We start from the raw sequence: 20,306 nt of genomic DNA on the forward strand, positions 1-20,306 counted from the left end.
TTCAACCTGGCGTGGTGATCCTAAGCACCCCTCCAAAGCCTGTCGATTCACATCAACCTTGGTGTCGAAATCGCACAGAGCCGCGGGGCAGGCTGCCGCTTCGCTGCATGCCATGGCGATCCTTCAGGTCTACCAGGCCAGGATCCTCAAGGACATGCACGAGGGTGGAGTTGATCCGGGGCTCTTAAATGAGCTGCGTGCCGCCACCTGTGGCTGAACCTGGCCGATATGCGGGACACCGAGCGAACCCGGTTCCTCGATGCCCCCATATCCCAGGCCGGCCTCTTCGGCGGGGCGGTTGAGGACTTTGCCCAACAGTTCTCAATCGCCCAGAAGCAGACTGAGGCAATCAAACACGTACTGCCCCGGCGGCCAGCTGCTGCCTCCACCCAGCCGCCGGCACAGTCGCCTCAGTCTGCTCCACGCCGAGGACGCCCTCCTAAGGCTCCCGCCCCTCCCACCCGGTCCAAGCAGCAGCCTTCACCCGGGCCGGGTCGCGGAGGAAGCCGTAGGAAGGCGTCCAAGTCCCCTCAGGCCGCCCCGCGCCCCGCTAAACGCCAGGCCAAGCGGCGCTCCTGAGACGGACGGCTCAGGGATGGGAAATTCTTTCAAGGAGATGGTAGCAGGACCACTCCTTCCCCCGGTGGAGGGCCGGGGGAGAATCCTTTGTTCAGCTGCTGGCCCCCGGGTCAGCAGCACCCTATGTTGGTCAAAGAAAGAATTAACACTCCCATCCCTGAGCCCACAGAGTCCGGTGATGACGGTGCGCGCCACCCACGGGTCCCGCCACTCGCATCCCACTCTGTCGCCAGCCTCCTGGCAGAGCAGACCCCAGTGGAACGCGCGTCCTTCCCTGGTCTCCTCTGTCAGGACGCAGCTGTCAACCGTGCCCCCGCACCGGGACGCCCCACAGCCTCCCATGTCCGGGCCGGTGACGCTGCATCGCTGCAAGCCCACACCGGGTACGTCTGTACACCGTATGACCCCGCTGGTGCAGTTTCTGGATGTCTGGCTTCAGCTTCCAGGGCTGTCCCGCTGGGTCGAGCGGACCGTCAGGCGCGGCTACGCGATTCAGTTCGCGCAGGTTCCTCCCTGCTTCCGGGGAGTCCGTTCCACCATGATCGGGGCCAACGCCCCCGTCATGCGAGCGGAGATTGCCACCCTACTGGCGAAGGGTGCGATCGAACCTGTCCCTCCAGCCGAGATGAATTGCGGGTTTTACAGCCCGTACTTCATTGTACCCAAAAAGACCGGTGGGCTACGGCCAATCCTGGACCTGCGCGTCTTGAACCGTTACCTTCACCGGTTTCCGTTCAAGATGTTGACAGCGAAACGCCTTTTCGAATGCGTTCGTCCACACGATTGGTTTGCAGCGATCGACCTGAAGGACGCCTACTTCCATGTCTCCATTTTGCCTCGACACAGACCGTTCCTACGGTTTGCTTTCGAGGGGCGGGCATATCAGTACGCAGTTCTACCATTCGGGCTATCTCTGTCCCCTCGCGTCTTTACGAAGATTGCCGAGGCAGCCCTTGCGCCCCTTCGGCAGCACGGGGTCCGCATCCTGAACTACCTCGACGACTGGCTCATACTGGGTCCCTCTCGAGAGCAGGTTTGCGGACACAGAGATCTGGTGCTCCATCACCTAGCCCGTCTGGGCCTTCGGGTCAACTGGGAGAAGAGCAAACTTTGCCCCGCGCAGAGGATCTCTTTTCTCGGTATGGATATCGACTCGGTCGCCATGTGCGCGCAGCTTTCGAGCGAGCGCGCGCAGTCTCTGCTGACTTCCCTTCGACAACTCGAGGGCAAGAGTGCGGTTCCACTGAAACACTTTCAGAGGCTCCTGGGGCATATGGCATCTGCAGCCGCGGTAACGCCGCTCGGATTGCTTCATATGAGACCGCTTCAGCACTGGCTACGCGATCGAGTCCCGAGATGGGCATGGCGGTCTGGCACGCTCCGAGTCCCAGTGACCCGGGCCTGCTTACAGACACTCACCCCGTGGTCGAACCTCAAGTTTCTACGGACCGGAGTGTCCTTAGAACGAGCTTCCCGGCATGTTGTTGTGACAACAGATGCATCATCCACGGGCTGGGGTGCCATGTGCAATGGACAAGCAGCCGCGGGCTCCTGGACAGGACCCCAGCGCCTTCTGCATGTCAATTGCCTCGAGTTACTGGCTGTACGGTTCGCCCTGCACCGCTTCCGAGCGTTGCTGAAGTGTCAACATGCGCTAGTCAGGACAGACAACACGGCCGTAGTAGCGTACATCAACCACCAGGGCGGTCTACGCTCCCACCGTATGTCTCAACTCGCCCGCCATCTCGTTTTGTGGAGTCAGAAGCGCCTGAGGTCCCTTCGTGCTGTCCACATCCCTGGAGACCTGAACTGTGCAGCCAACGAGCTCTCACGGTTTCAGCCTCTCCCCGGAGAGTGGAGACTCCACCCCCAGACGATCCAGCTGATATGGGAACGGTTCGGCGACGCACAGGTAGATCTGTTTGCCTCCCAGGACTCTTCCCATTGCTCCCTGTATTATTCCCTGACCGAGGGCACCCTCGGCACGGATGCACTGGCGCACAGCTGGCCGTCAGGGCTACGCAAGTATGCGTTTCCCCCAGTGAGCCTTCTTGCACGGGTACTGTGCAAGATCAGGGAGGACAAGGAGCAGGTCGTCTTGGTCGCCCCGCTTTGGCACGGCCAGACCTGGTTCCCAGAACTCTTACTCCTTGCGACAGCCCCTCCCTGGCCTATTCCTCTGAGACTGGACCTCCTTACTCAGAGACGGGGCACCTTTTGGCACCCGCGTCCAGCGTTCTGGAAGCTCCACGTGTGGCTTCTGGACGGGACACGGTAGGTTTGAGTAGCCTTCCACCTGCGGTGGTCGCTACCATCACTTCCGCTAGAGCTGAGTCTACACGACGTCTCTACGCGTTGAAGTGGAACCTCTTCGTCATATGGTGCTCTTCCCGCCAAGAAGACCCCTGGAAATGCCCGATCGGGTCCGTGCTATCGTTTCTCCAGGAGGGGGTGGAGCGAAGGCTGTCTCCCTCCACCCTTAAAGTGTACGTGGCCGCAATATCTGCCTACCACGATCTCCTGGGAGACAAAAAGGTAAGTCAGCACGACCTGATCATCAGGTTCCTGAGGGGGGCGAGGAGACTGAATCCTCCTCGCTCTCCTCTCGTTCCCTCTTGGGACCTCTCAGTAGTCTTAAGTGCTCTGCAGAGGCCTCCCTTTGAGCCTTTGCGGTCGGCCGAGATTAAGTTCTTGTCTATGAAGACGGCTCTGCTGACCGCATTGGCCTCGCTTAAGAGGGTCGGGGACCTGCAAGCATTTTCGGTTGACGAAGCGTGCCTTGAGTTCGGGCCGGCTAACTCTCACGTGATCCTGAGACCCCGGCCCGGATATGTGCCCAAGGTTCCTACCACTCCGTTCCGAGATCAGGTGGTGAACCTGCAAGCGCTGCCTTTGGAGGAGGCAGACCCAGCCTTGGCATTGCTCTGTCCAGTACGCGCTCTCCGCGCCTACGTAGACATGACGCAGTGTTTCAGGACCTCAGACCAGCTCTTTGTCTGTTATGGTGGAGAGCGGAAGGGAAGCGCTCTCTCAAAGCAGAGGTTGTCTCACTGGATAGTGGACACCATTGTTTTGGCATACCAGCAGCAAGGCCGACCATGTCCCCTTGGTGTGAGGGCACACTCCACCCGGAGTGTGGCCTCCTCTTGGGCTCTAGCGCATGGCGCCTCGCTAACAGACATCTGCAGAGCTGCAGGCTGGGCGACACCCAACACATTCGCCAGATTCTACAATCTCCGAGTGGAGCCAGTGTCCGACTATGTACTCGCCCCTACGGGTGGCCGGTAATGGGCCAGGCTCAGGTGTCTTCGCTTGCTCGCCATTCCACTCCAAGGACTGGATACGTGCGATATTTTCCTCAGGTGAGCTCCCCGAGAGCCCTGAGCTCCTCCAGCACTGCTTACGCCGACATCAGTTCAGTCTGCCCTTTCGAGCCCAGACCCTCATGTCCGGCCAGGTGCTCCGTGTGCATGGTTCCCCTCCGGCGACCCCCACACGAGTATTCCCACCGTAAGCCTCCTCAGTGAGCAGGTGTCTTTCCCTTGGCAAGTCCCTGCCACCCCTAGGGTTAAAAATCCACCTTCGGCTGGTACCCTAGAGATCTTCCATATGCAACCCTCAGCGGGTCATATGTGTATTCTCTAAGTCCTCCCTACGGTAGGCATCTTGGCATTCCCTCACTGGGATATGCTTCCCAGTGTACCTTGGTAATCCTGTGATAAGTGGGAGTCCTAGGGCCTTAAGTGGCGGGATCTCACACTTACGCAGGGCACTGGATGACAGCTGAGTGGCGTTGTTGAATAGGATCCCCCATTCGTTAGTCACTAACGTACGTCGTAGTGACTGAACGAAAGGGAACGTCTCGGTTACGTATGTAACCCTCGTTCCCTGAGGAGGGAACGGAGACGTACGTTTCCTTAGCCACGTCAGCTGTGCTGCCTGGAACGCGGAGTTCAGTCTTGGCTCCTGCAGCAGTAACATAATGCGATGTTCGCAGCGTACTTCCTTATATACCCACGAGGTGGGGCGGAGTTACGCATGCAAATTCCGCATGCCCATGGCATTGGCACTGCCATTGGGCGCTGTTGAATACGATGAAGATGATTGGCTTCTAAGCGAAACCCCCATTCGTTAGTCACTAACGTACGTCTCCGTTCCCTCCTCAGGGAACGAGGGTTACATACGTAACCGAGACGTTTTAATTTTCTTTTAATTTGTCAAGTTTTTTTAATTACACGAAGTCATTACGTTGCTGTCTTGCCGCCAGCAAAACGTTGCATTGCTGATCGTACTTTCCAGTATCGATACACCTGCCCTCTTCAGGGAACACAGGAATGTGCAGTAATCTTAGACAATTTTACCCGAAGCGTTATGAATCAGCGAGTCGAATCAGCGGTTTGAATCGCCAAATTTCAGCAGTTCGGCGGTTTGACACGCGATCCGAATCATCATTCGGCTCACTGATTCATAACGCTTCGAAGCTTCATGAGGCCGTGTTTGGAAATCGTCATCACTATATAAGTCGTTATTTAGGGGGTTTTTTGTGCACAAAAGCTATTGTCGCCGATTCATAAAGTTATTTTAGAACCACTGTAGTGAGATGGACTTTGTAACGACGTCTTTAGTGCCTTTTAAAAATCTGGAATCTGAGGGTGCACAAAAGTCTAAATATTGAGAAAATCACCTTTAAAGTTGTCCAAATGAAGTCCTTAGCAATTCATATTACTGAAAATAATAATTTTGTGATATATTTACAGTAGGACATTTCCAAATATCTTCATGGAACATGATCTTTACTTAATATCCAAATGATTTCTGGTATAAAAGAAAAAACAATAATTTTGACCCATACAATGTATTGTTGGCTATTGCCACAAATATACCCGTGCGATTTATGACTGGCTTTGTGGTCCAGGGTCACATTTGTGGTTAATGCATGAGTATATCAAGAGCCATGATGACTGATAACTTATAAGTTCAAACCATTTGTGAGACTTTTGACTGACTCATTGGCTACACTGTAAAAAATGCTGGATTAAAAACAACCCAAGTTGGTTTGAAAATGGACTAACCCAGCAATTGGGTTGTTTTAACCCAGCGATGGTGTTGTTTAAAGCAAACATTTAACCCAACCGCTGGGTTAAAATGACCCATTCACTGGGTTAAAGCAATCCATTCACTGGGTTTGTTCATTTTCAACCCAACTTGGGTTGTTTTTAACCCAGCATTTTTTAGAGTGTAGCTAATGAGTCAGTCAAAAGTCTCACAAATGGTTTGAACTTATAAGTTATCAGTGTAATAAGAGTCATTTGTGAGACGGGTTCATCATGCTTTATGTTTGTTGTGTGCAGGACCACACAATGGAACTTAATAAAGTTAGACATCATGTTTAAGTTAATGTTAGTTAGGTGCCAACAAATGCGGAGGTAACGTACTTCCACGGTTCTGTCCACTGTCAAAAGAACTTGATTACTGGTGTGGTGATGGCTTGGAAAGTGAACGCGAGGCAGTTTCCCATCCCTGTTTGTTTATCGGTGCCAACTGCATATATTTGAAGTCACTTACAGGCTATGAGAGTATAGGTGCATATTTGGGTTAACCAGGTTTGTGTTCGCCCCCCCTCCGGCATGCAAACAGTTTGGTCCATACTGACGTGGTCGTGATTTACAAGGAGGAGACTGAGGGCTGTCATGTTGTTCTGGGAAACCTGACTGAATATCTCACATCTGCTGAAACTTTGCGCCATGGGTGGAAGTTGTTTTCCTACTGGAGTTTCTGCATGGGTTCCAGCAGGGAATCACAGGGAACCTGAGACAGCTTGTTGCGCATCATGGCAGACCCTGGTGGCTAAATTCAGATTGATGGCTCACTGGGATTGGCTGAGCCATGAAGCTGGCGCATGGAGGGGGATGGAGCCTTTGGAAGCTCCGCTTAATACAGTTAGCAGATACTCCTGCCTGGCCATGGCTTTGAGTTATATCAACATCTCTCACCCTCCCTGATGAGAGGACTCTAAATACACACTGACACACACATGCACGCAGACACTTCACGCGCTCCTGCAACCTCTCGTTGTGCCAAAGACCTGTCACAGCGAATGCGTTTGGCGTATGGCAAGTTTGACATTAACATAGGGAAGGGAGAAGGATCAAAAAAGGACAAGAAACAAGAAAGGAGTACAACTAGTGAATCGTCGTCTTGTGGAAAAGTTTCCTCCTGATGGATGACTCTGGCATTTTTCCAGAGAGGAAATAGTCACATTCTTCTTAAGGCCGTGCTGCGACTCTACCGGATGGGGTTCTGAAATACAGCCCAACAGAGAGCTCCGCTTATAACTGAAACACATTTACAAGCCCCATCCGTCATACTTTCAAACAGAAGCGTCGGCAGATGGTAGTGGGAAAGTGGGGGCGAGGGGGAATTCTCCCTGTCATGATGAAGTCGTTCCTTGTCTCCTCAGCCTTGACTTAAGGGCTCATGCCAATTCTATAACCCATAGATTACTAGTTGGTGGGTAATTATTTAATTACTTTCTCCTAACCCATTTTAAATAAGCAGAGACAAGTGTAAATAAAGCATTTTCAGACTGAGATCCTGAAAAGTGTAAACACTGTGGTGCTTTCCAAAGTTTGTCATTCTTACCTGCCTGACTCAGCAACAGCTTAACCAATGGTGTGGGTTTGGGGTGGGGCTATTTGTACGTCCAGCCAATGGCAGAAGTATGTTTGGAAATGGTTTTTTAGAAATCCTTGGCTGAATCCAAAATCACCCCCTAAACCCTCAATATTCCCTATGTTAGTCCACTAATACAGTTCGCTTGGAGTGAATGAAAACGAGTGAGCGAACTCAGACTGCCGTTGAGCATACATCGGCTGAACACTCATTATTGCGGTGCAATATGGGGTAGAATGAGTGCACTCGATAACATCCACTATGGTTTCTGACACCACTACAAATGGCTGTCCCCTCAAATACAAATAGTGCCCTATTTGAGGCAATTCAGCCCTTGTCTTTTTGTTGTTGTTGTTGTTGAAAATATGCTTGCCCTTCATCCCAGCGTGCATACTGTTCATCCTAAAAAGCATGAGAGATTAGAATAATACTTCCTCCGCATGCCATCTGAAATGTCCTACTTCCCACTTCTGAAGCTATTACGAGCTTGTCGCATTCAAGTGCTCTGTTGTCAGAAAGAACAGGAATCATGGAGGACACCCGGGGGCCCGTTTCAATAAGGAGGTTCAACTTGAACTCTGAGTTGACTTACACTGAGATGGGAAACTCTGAGTTTTAGGTTTCAGAACAGCTGAATTGAGGTAGTTCAATCAACTCTTAGTAGACTGACTCTGAGTTAAGCATGTGCACCACGAATATGAAAAGCCATTGTCAATGGTGCTCCGAAATTATGATTCACCATGGCAGCAGCACCCGAAAAAAAAACTTACGCATACTTCCAGGTCAATATGTACGTTTAATTCTAAGTTTAGTTAAGTTTTTAATTAGTTTAATTAAGTTTAATTTTCATGAACTAAGAGAGAGTGGGTGGGGATTTACATGTCGTCGACCTGTGAATGTAGATATGATGGCTAGATTGTGTTTACATTACACTGAGATCCGATCACAATGCGTCCTCGACTACCTCTTGGCCAGGACACACTGATCAGATAACAATTCCATCAGAAGGGGGGCCCTGCAATCCCACAGTACCTACCACACCAGAGAGTCCAGCGACGTCTCCTGTCCACGTCCAGAGTTCCGAGATGTCTCCTGTCCATGACCATAGTCCAGCGACGTCTCCAGCCAGTGACCAGGGTCCAGAGAGGGCTCCAGCCCCTGACCAGCATCCAGAGAGGGCTCCAGCCCCTGACCAGTGTCCAGAGATGGATCCAGGTCATGACCCCATAGCTTCACCCAAGAAAAAATATTGTGGGGGGTTGGCAGTAGGTACCTGGATAAGGTCTGGCCCCCTGACCTGCCTGCACCACCATGGTCCCTTGAACTTCCTTCACCGTCATGGCCCCTTGAACTTCCAGTGCCGCCATGGTCCCTTGAACTGCCTGGGACTCCATGGCTTCCTGAACTACCTGTGCCTCCATGGCTTCCTGAACTACCAGGTTCACCCATGCTCCACGGCCCAGGTCCGCCCATGCTTCCAGGCCCGTCTCTGTCCCCCCAATACCACCTGCGCTCCATCACCCTCCTGGACTCTTTTGTATAGTTTTGGTTTTGTTGGGCGTTGGGAGCCACCCATTGAGGGGGGGATATGTCACGGTTTTGGGTTTTGTTTGTGTTGATGTCTTTGTATTTATGCTCATTGTCCGGTTCCTGGTTTTGTCATGTGTTCCTGTTTGTCATGTGATCCTGCCATGTGCTCCATTGTTATGTGGTTATCTTGTTCTCATTGGTGATTTGTGTCGTGTGTTTATCAGTCCTGTTTTATCATTGGTTCATTGTTTGATTGTTCACAGGTGTTCCTTGTTAGTCATGAGTCTCTGTGTATCATATTTGCAATTCGTCTTTGTCTAGTATTGTCTTTGTAACCACTGTTTGGTGAGTCCATGTCTAGTCCAGGCTTATGTTCAAGTTATGTTTATGTTCATGGTCTAGTTAAGTTTTGCGCTGCCAAGACTTTTTTGTTATGTTATGTTTGGTATTAGAGTATGCACTGTACATTTTTTAAAGTTACTCCCTCAACTGTTACTCACTTAACAACTACATTACTAACTATTAACACATTTTGCCTTCATAAACTCATTATAACTGCTTATAAATAGTTAGTAAGGTAGTTGTTAAGCTTAAGTATTGGGTAGGATTAAGGAATGTAGAATATGGTCATGCTCAAAAAGGCATTAATATGTACTAATAAACAGCCAATATCCTAGTAATATGCATGCTAATAAGTAACTAGTTAATAGTGAGAATTGGACCCTAAACTAAAGTATTGCCATATATGTTGATCTTTTTTCAAGGCAAGGTTGGTTTAGGTTGTAAAAAGTCACGTGGTGCTACTTCCCAAAAACGCAATACTATTTATGAATTAATACATGCGCTGTTATCAAAACATTTCACATTTTATCTTCGTAACAATAACTGAGGTGCTGTAAAAAGTTTAGAAATGGGTTGTGTGCAGTCTGTCAGCAGTTAACAGAAGGCAATTAAGTGTGCTGTGTACAGTGTGATTTCATTAGGCAGTAACAGCTGTACAGTTAGTGAGGTAAGAATGGATTATCCCTCATTCAATGAAATGTTTGTGCCACGTTCGCCTGTTCCAAAACGTCAACGCCATTCAAACCAGGATTATTAGACATAACACAGAGAAATGTTCTCTTAAAGTTGAAGCTTCAAGACGAATAAATAAGTGCATTAGGCAAGGTGAGCAAGCAAAATATAAATAGTAGACTGGAATGGGTTTTAAATTTGTCAGGCGGCTTTTTTCCACTGCATTTCCAGATGATGTTTTGTTGCTCCGTGGCGGCCTCAGCAATGTTTTCCCCCTGCTCTGGGTCCAAATTGTATGAAATCAACTTTCCTGCACGTTCTCATTAGCCAGGAGGAAGCCTGGCCCACTGTTTGGAGCTCTGATGAAGTAGTGCAGGGAAGAGGTGAGCTTTATTCCCCATGTCTCGGGTCCTGACAGCTGGGGAGCTGACGTTGGCTCTGGCCCCCTCCGCTGAACCTCTCTGCCACTGTAACACACTAATGAGGCCCGTAATAGCTGTCATTGCCCATTGAGCTGCTGGAGGAGAGCGGGGAGAGGCTGAGGGGGGTTGGTGGAGAAAGAAAAAAAGAAAGAGAGAATCCTGGAACAGGAGCATGTTGCTGTGCAGAAGCTTATTGTAGGAAAAACAGCTATAGCCAGGCCCATTTAAAATCCGCGGCCACAGAAGCAGAAAACTGCTGATTTCCGCTGAACTGGAATGTGCCTTGCATGTTTATTAATGAAATATTTTGGGTAATTAGACTTGCCTGGATTGGGTGGTATGACCAAAATCCCATATTATTAAATGTTTTGTTATTTTTGCTGGAAAATGTTTATGCATTAACATTTGGCATTGCTTATATTTGGTAATGCATTGAATTATAGTACCTGATAAAATGCATTTTATTTAGTTAATTATTGAAAAGATTATCCTAAAAAATGTAAGAAGTTGTTTAAATTCTGTAGATTTTTATGCGTTCTGGCCGTTCATTTACATGACAACTGCATTTTGGGTGCCTGAAAACTTTTGAAAACTGTGTCCGTTTTCGTGTAAACTAAAAAAACGCAAATGTGTGAAAATGGTGACATCATACGCATACGTATTACCTGTTCAATTACTGGCCTGAATTGCATAAAACAGCGTTTTTAATTGTTTTTTGCGGATCGTTTTGACAATGGTTGCGTAAAGGGCGAAGGAATTTTTTTCAGTTTTTAGTACATCGTTATCATGTAAACGTCAGAGCTGCCAACTCTCACGCATTGGCCGTGAGACACACGCATTTGATTGGTTTCACACGCTCACACGCCACACCCCCGATTTCTCACGCTGAAGTGCCAACCCGGTCTGTCAAATGCCTGAAAGATGAGTTTATCTATAGATCTATATCTACATGTTGAGCCGATCATGCTTTCGGTGAGGGGGTTCAAGAAAAATGGGCAAATAAATACGGTGTTGCGCGACCTAAAGCTACATTCCGTTTTGGGTTCTGACGAGAACGAGCCTGTAATGAGCGAAGTGGAGCTGTGACGCTCAGGGGTGCGTTTCCCCAAAGCGTCGTTCGCTAACTATGGTCACAAGTTCCGTCATTATAAGCATAGTTAAACGAGTCGTGTTTCCCGAAACGATAGTTCCAACGAACGTTCGCAAACAGCATCGCAAAGTTAATTTGCATACATTTTGTCCTTGCACTGATGTTAAATTTGTAGCCATTTTGCACTTGGGCAGCCAGTTTGAGATATAGGCTATATTTGAGTATTGTGTGTAATGATTCTGACAGTTTTTTCCATTGAAATGACTGGGGAAAAGTGTCCCAATAACCCTGAATGCCTTTACTCTTTGAAATCATAATTACATTGCATTATGAAGCTTGAAACCCCAAATATTATAACATTCTTCATGAACAATTATTCAGTTATTTGTAACAATCTCATTGTAAAAAAGAAGAAGAAAAAGAAACATGGTTTCAATGTAGCCAGCTACTTTTTGATAGTAACTTGTAGTGTAGCTATTTTCAAAAGGGTAGCTTGAATATAACTTAACTACTCAAAGTAGTTTTTACTACAACACTGTTTTTTTTAGATCAGCCACAGCAAAAAAGAACCACAACAGACAGAAGAGCAACAGACAGGAAAGACAGTTATTTTCCTTTTTCTTCCCTGTAAAAGTATAGCTGTAGGTTGATGTATAATCAATTTGTTCTATTTAGACAAAACCATGCCACTACATAGTGCTTTAAAATTGTGTGTGTGTGTGTGTGTGTGTGTGTGTGTGTGTGTGTGTGTGTGTGTGTGTGTGTGTGTCTATAGGATATACTGTATACAAAGCGTCATATAGATGCATTTTGTCTTAATAGAAATAATTAATTATCAACCTTATCTATCAAAGGCAAAAAAGAAATCAACAACAAAAACCAATACTACCGCATTCAAATGCTGATGCAGAGAGAGTGTTTTCTGTGATGTGTGTATAGCTATATATATATATATAGCTATTATTATAATATTATTATTTATTTTATTTTTTGTTGCAATTTTTGCTTTGTTCGCGGCAAAATTTTGGTTGGCCCCACCTAATCTCACTCTAAGTTTTTTTGAAAAGTTGGCAGCTCTGGTAAACGTACCCTAAACAAGACATAAACGGGACATACATATTATGAACACGACACCCACCAAACAATCCCACCAATGAAATATGGATAAAGATAGAAGTCCAGCAGCGTATCATACGGAAATTGAGGAATTTGTTCAGTGGTGCGACAACAACTATCTTGTGCTAAACGTGACCAAGACTGAGGAGATGGTGTTTGACCCAAAAGCCATAGGCGATACCAGGCCTGTAGTGATCAACAATTTACCTTTTACTCAGATTAGCTCTTACAAGTACCTTGGCGTACATCTTGTTAATTGACTGACCTGGAAGGACCACGTAAATACTGTCTGTTTCAGACTAACAGAGGATGCATTTTTTACGAAAACTTAGATTGTATGGCATGGAACAAAAATGTATGTTGTTGTTCTTCTATCATGCAATATCAGAGATAATTTTTAAAATACGGTATTACAGCCTGGTATGGTAACCTGACAGTACAGTTAAAATCACAGATGCGTGCATATTTTATTTTCCTCTTCTTTTCTGTCTTTTATATCATGTACATATTCTAAATGATTAGAGAGTGTAATATCTAGGTTCTCTGGGAATTAAAAGGGTAAACTGGGCAGAATGAAATACCACTGAGTGGATCCAAGGTTTATAAACAGTTTGACCTCACAAACCACTGAGGGCTGCATTCACAGGCCAACAAAAGCAGCCAAAGTCTTATGTACAGATTATTTAGCCCTGGTTTATTCACTAATCAGGAGTGTATTAGAAACCACCAGCCATGGAAAAAAAAAGAGAAACTCCATTTAACCACTTCAAAAAGAGCCCAAACTACTGCTTACAAAATCTATATTATCTATATTCTGCTTTCAAAGGGCACTTAAATGAAAATAATCTGTAAACCGGATACAGTATTTTAGGAAAGTAATAGCAAACCTCTCTTTAACAAGCCACTCAATTCTGGGCTTTTCACACATGAAACAGTTAAGCCTGTCAATGTAAACCCTGTGTAAATGGAATCATGGGTTATCTTACTTCACATTTCACATTGCTTATAATTTAACTGAGTTGGTCAACAATTAATCCTGGGTATTTAGAAACTGCCATTTCACACCGTACATTCCTGAACCCTGGATTGTAGGGTAGGCAAGGTTTTTAATAAACACTTTGTTATACTTGTTGAAACTCTCTTCATATCCTGTCAGAGCAGTCAGATAGCAGTCAAAGAAGTGGTCTAAATAATAAAAAAATTTACATTTATATCTTCTGTGGAAGTCTCAGCACCAAAAAAATATTCGTCCAATCATTGCATTTGGTCCCTTGCCTACCTCCGCACACCCTTCTTGTGCAGACATCACACGGCAGTGCGTTCAGTAACGCCTGTTTCACACATACTCTGTCTGCAGTGTGTATGCGGTGTGTGTTGCAGTACGTATGCGATGTAGGAGCAGCACGCACTGTTGTGCTTTCACATATGCCGCGTTTGCAGTGCGTAACTGATCCACGGCTGTATTCCACAAAAAGTGTTGCTGCTCCCACCACGCGCTGCGCGCGTAGGGCACCAAGTGCTCATGGGTAGAGGTCGACCGATTCATCGGTTTTGCCAATTAATCGGCACCGATAGCTGATTGGTGGAACCATCGGTTATCTGCAAAAATCCACACCGATAGTTTTTCCGTGTTGTGTCCGTTGCTGGAGCAGCTGAGACGGGTGCGCTGCCATTACACAGTACAAGAGCTCTGAGAAGGATCTGCTGGTATTATATAGCATGAGAGCAACCTCTAGAGGCCAAATAAAAAGTCACTGATGCCTTGTGTTTACATTCACACGTGAGGCTGCGCGCGGCGCTGCACGGAGAGAGCTGACACATCAGATGCGCGTTTAAAACACGACAGCGAAATGACCCAGAACACAGAACACTACAGAAACTCTACAGTACTTGTTTCCAAATCATTATAAAGTAATTCATTTCTTGACTAGATGCGGCATTAACAGAGGCTGAGAGGACGCTATTAGCAGTACCTCAAGCAGTTAAAACAATGTGATAACACACGCAAGTCAGACCTAAATGTTGCATATCGTCGCTGTCCGATGAAAACCACGTATGTCCATTTTGCCGATTTTAAGATTTTCCGACGGATTGAATGTCCAGGTCCATTTCCGTATACTGTATGCTTCACATATCTAAATGGCCAATGAAAAGTTGTGAAATCATGTCATCTGATTTTCACGTATATCCATTTGGTGTCAAAGCTGTCAATCACGCCGCGTATCTCCCGCCCTGTGGAAGCATATCGCCGGTCTCGCCGGTCTCGTGAAGTTTCATCAAAGCTCAGCACTGGATAGCCGAAAGTACGACATGAAGCTCTTCACAGTTTAGTTCTAATCTAGTTCTTCAGTCACAGATTAGTTTGCTAGTTTGCTTAGTTTGGTCTCATTGATAAGATTCAAACTTTTTTTTCTTAGTCAAACTGATCAAATTATAGCCTGTAATGCTACTGTCATGATTGTCACTAGAACATGCCTCACTCATACTGCTATCACAGCTTGCCAGAGGCTGAGAATGTCCAGCACGTATTCCTCTGTCAATATGAAACGCGACTTGGGCATTCTAATTAATGATCGGAAGAACGCGTATCGACCACCGTTACTGTAAAATATGCACGTATGTCCATTTAAACTCAATTTTGGTCAAATGTGGATTATATCATTACACTGGCAAGAATATGGTTACATGTAAAGATGTCGTACCAAGTATGACAACGCTAAATTCAACTGCTTTTGAAATACTGTGTTTTTTTCACTTCCTGAAAAGTAACCGTTTTGGACATACGGGAGTTTCATCGGGCAGCGACGATATATAAAATTAGTGATGTGAGAAAGCAAACTGTATTGTCATGCTGCCGACAGAAATATAAATAAAGCAGAAGTGCCTTTGTTTTTTATTAGATAATCGCCTTCTAAAAAAGCATACTGTTTGGATTTATATGAAATGGTAACACTGTGTGGCGAGGTGGACAAGCGAGAGACATGGGAGAAGCGAGCGAGATCGGTGTGCGTGATTGAGAATGAGGCACACCAGTCTCGAGTCCTCTCATGAGGGAGCACGGAGACATACAAGGACGAGCGACACGAGTGAAGGACAAGAGAGGACAGGCCTGGATTTTAAGTTGTGTTGTGAGGGGCTGCCGCTTTTACTTTCATTTTGTGTTCATTTATTTTATTAAAAGTTGTGGAATGTTCCACGGTTCCCACCTCCTTCTTCCCATACGAACTAACCCCGTTACACACTGCAATAAGATTCAATTTGTAACATTAACTAAGGTTAATAAATGCTGTGGAAGTATTGTTCATTGTTAGTATGTTAATTTCAACATTAAATTGAGTTTGAATTGTTGTTTTTATCTGTTAACCTTGGTTAATGCACTATGAACTAACATGAATGATCAAGGTACAATTGTATTGCTCATATTAATACTATATATTTAATATATATATATATATATATATATATATATATATATATATATATATATATATATATATATATATATATATATATATATATATATATATATATATATATTTAATGCTGTAAAAATGTATGCATAATGCATATAGTTAATGTAAGCTAATACATCCTTGTTGCATAGGGACTTTCATAGTGTTACCTATGAAATGTACATGCATGTTTCTAGGTTATAGGTAAAGAAACAAATTTGACCTGTAATATTTTAATGTTTAAATAGTTTTCTGAAGAATTTGTTCTCTTAGAACATCTCATTTTAATATTCATATTTATATGTTTTTAATTTAGCACATTTTCATGGATCAGTACTGTTTTTTTTATTTCTTGTTATAAAGTTCAGCACTGTTTAACTTATGTTTTTTTATCCATTATCCATTTTAAAAACTATAGGTCGATTAATCGGTTATCGGCAAGTGCGGTCCAACCTAGTTATCGTTATCAGTAAAATCCACTATCGGTCGACCTCTACTCAGGGGGGCACCACAAGAAAATGCTCCCTCCACCCCCAACACCAAAACATTTAAACATATGTTATAGTCAATGTTAAAATCACAAACATTAAACAAAAAATATTGTCTTTTTATTTCGTCTTTTTTTTTTTTTTACAAGAAATCCTTTTTTCTACCTCCAAGAAAGGAGGAAGGACGAGTGCTATCCGTTATGTCTCCTTATTTAGCTAAATGGTATGGTGTCGTTTTCCTTGCTCTACCTGAGGCAAAAAAGCCATGTGATGACTTTGAAACAGAGTAGAATTATAAATTATAATCAGATTATATGCATCTGTGGTGAAATTACTAGATTTTCACGTCAATACATGTTTATTTTAATGCAAACAATCACCTGTCACTTTAATTCAGCGTATCCAGCACAGCAAAAAATAGACTCGTTGCGGAAACGATCGCTGACCTGCTGTATACGCACCGCTCCTGGAACACACTGACGGACCACATCCGTGTGCTGTGTGAAAGCTGTAATCCGTTAACATGGGTACGGAAAAAAATACGCACCGCATACGGAGTGAATGTGTGAAACGGGTGTAAGGTGTAGCGGTTCCTCCTGAACAGGGCCGCATTAACCATAGGGCTAGGTGGGGCTTAAGCCCCGGGGCCCGAGCAAGGAGGGGGCCCGTGATTGGTTGTGGAGTAGTTTGACTTGCTATCGTTATCGCAGATCACCAAAGCCCCAACACGCCCCCCACTTATTAGCGCTGTTATTTAGGGATTGAAATGTCAAGTTTGAGTGTGGTTTACAAATCAAATGCACTTATTCTATATGTAACTTTTGAACAATCTGCAGGTATTAGGTGATCGCTGCGCCTTTATTATGTCCGCATCCACAAATCACCTCCACACTCTTCACTTCGTTCTAGTGTAGACTAACCTGAAATGGTCACGCAAAGAACGATCTTCGATAGGTATAAATGTCAACTATTCAAAAAAAAAAAAGTTTAAAAAAGGAAAAACTTAAAAGACAAAGAGCAGAGATCGAGTTAGTAAAATCCCCAGCCAACAGGTCATTTTACTAAAGCTGTTGGAGTGCAAGTTGACGGGCACATGAAGCAGATAAAAACACAGCATCATCGTCCCCACTGATTTTAGGTTAGTTTGATTTTAAACTTGATGGATGTAGGCTATTTTTGCTTTTTATGTTTGAACAAACTCTAGCCTATAACCCAATACTCTAGATTACCCCCGTTGAAATATTTTCAATCGTTAAGCCATCATCATGTAAGCTTATAATTTATGCTTATCAACGCTTTTTAAGCATTGTTTTGAAACCATTCGGACACATTAAGCAGCGAGTGAGCATTAATTAAGGTATTAAATGCGCATGTCAAATTAAGGTTAAGCCTATATTAAGCCTGATACGCGCGGCGCGTACCTCGTACAGCGCCTGACTAAACTTGAGTTCTATTTCGTGTCTTGTGCTTGACGTCTTAAATAAACGTTAACAGTTTAAGATGAAGCATGTGTAGTAGTAGGCTATATATGAGATCCTGATATTAATGAGGTCTTAAAGGTATAGTTCACCCCGAAATCAATCATCATTTACTCATCCTTAAGTTGTTCCCCATTGACTCCTATACTAGCCTATATTTTTTTAATGCTATGAAAGTCAGTGGGGTCCAGCAACTGTTTGGTTACAATATACTTCAAAATTTCTTATTTTGTGTTTAACAGAATAAATAAATTCATACATGTTTAGAACAACTTGAGGGAAAGTAAATGATGTGTGTGTGAACTCTCTAAACTTTAGAGTCTAAAGCATCCTAATATAGCTGCTCTTGCCATTTGTGTCAATAATGCTAATCAAACATCAGAAACAAAATCACTCACTGTCCTTGACTGAATTCTGATTCTTTGTAAAATAATTAAGAATTCATTTATATTTAATTAATACAGTTAATAAACTATCCTGTGTTTTTGTACTTTATACAATATAATATTTCAGTAACACTTTACGAATGAGTGCATATTAGTGCACCCATATGTACTTATGCACAGATAATCATGAGTTATTGTATGACTCATGAAGAAAAAACCCATTAATTAATTATTATTGCATAGCAATTAATAAAGATTCTATATGATTAATAGATTAAGTAATATATTAATTACTAGTTAAATGTCTTCATGAATGAATTCCTTAATAACCTATAGTATTAACTAATAATGTAAATGGATGCATTAATTTACATTAATTTACACTATTAGTTATTACGTTATTAATGAATTAATACATTATGAAACATTTAATTAATAACAATTCATATATTACTTAACCTATTAATCATATTGAATATGTATTAGTTTCTGATGCAGTAATAATTAATTAATGGTTTAATTCTTCATGAGTAATACATTAACATATGATTATCTGTGCATTACTTATGTATGAATATATGCATATTAGTGCACCCCTATTGTAGCGTTACCAATATTTCTTATTTAGTGCTTTACATTTTTCAAGTAGGTCAATTTCTTATGCATCTTTGCTCTGTTGAAATTTGTGACTGTTTACTTGGCTTCGGTAAGCTTGTTTTGAAGGTTTTTTTTAACTTAGGCTAGTATTTTTTGTGATACTGAAATTGGTGCATCAAAAATTTTGATATGTAAAAAAAATAAATAAATCTTCTTTAAAGCAAAAGTAACTATATTGTGATATACAGTATATACATACAGGATATACTATTATTGTGAGTTCTTAATGCAGCCCTGCTCCTGAACCAAAACAACGAGCTTTGATTTCACACCATGTCGTAATTACTGTAATTAAGAGATAGCAACCTGTGACGTTCTACACAGAGCTTCATCCTCAGACTCGAAATTATGTTTCCCAAAAAGTATATTACGTTTTTTACACATAAGCGAGCGTACTCACAGAGTCGAATGCACAGCCTTGCAAAGTATACTTCTTTTGACTCATACGCGTACACACGGGTTCAACGCATGTACAGTTTCGAGCAATCTCTCGGCAAGAGTTACAACTCATATAAATACTGCAAAAAAAAAATGTATTGTGCATGTGCGACCTGGGCGTACAAAGTAGTGCGGTTACAAAAATCCAGCGGTGCACGCACAGTACACGTACTCTTCTGATGACGAAATTCACTTCATGCACACTGTACGCTGACCCTTGTGTATGCATAAAAAGTGAAGTATACTTTGGGCTAAAGGTCGAACTATGGCATTTTTTCCCCCTCAAACCCTGAAACTGCTGTTCATATATAGGCCTATGTGCGTTGTTTCTGTGACTGTCCAAAGCATGTGAACATGAGGCATGCGATTGTTTGGCTGTTTCTAAGCATCAAGACGTAACATCGTTTCACACTGTACAAGTTTGGCACCACAACAATGCTGTGCAAAAGCGGTGCTAACCCTGCTCTGGAGTAAGGTATCATAACCTTGGCTAAAAAGTGGTTCTTTTAAATTACGTGTGTCCTTTATCCGGGATTAAAAGTGAGGTTTAATGACGATAACTTGGGGTTAAACGCAGTGCAAAAAGTCATTTGAGGTATCATTCATGTCTGTAACACGAACAGTGCAGCCAGGATGAGTTGCCAGAGTTGAATATTTTAACTAATCTAGTGAGATCAAGGTAAAAAAAAAGTATGATTTCATAAAATATACCTTTCAACCTACTCGGAATGTGTTGGATTCTGAACCAATACACATTTTCAACGGGTTTACATGAATTTCTAATGCTAGTTCCTTAGATATCTTTTAATATGTAAATACACAATGGGGTGCATGAGCATTATCTTTTTATTCCATGTGAACTGTTTTGCTCTGTCTTGCATCAGCTGATACTACAGTAGCCTACTCTGTGTGGGCACTGCTCCTCCAGAAAGCATAAATATCGAATAGATAGGTGGCCCAGAGAAGAATTTTGGATATGCTGTT

Source organism: Gobio gobio (assembly GCF_949357685.1).
Source record: "Gobio gobio genome assembly, chromosome: 23".
Taxonomy (NCBI): domain Eukaryota; kingdom Metazoa; phylum Chordata; class Actinopteri; order Cypriniformes; family Gobionidae; genus Gobio; species Gobio gobio.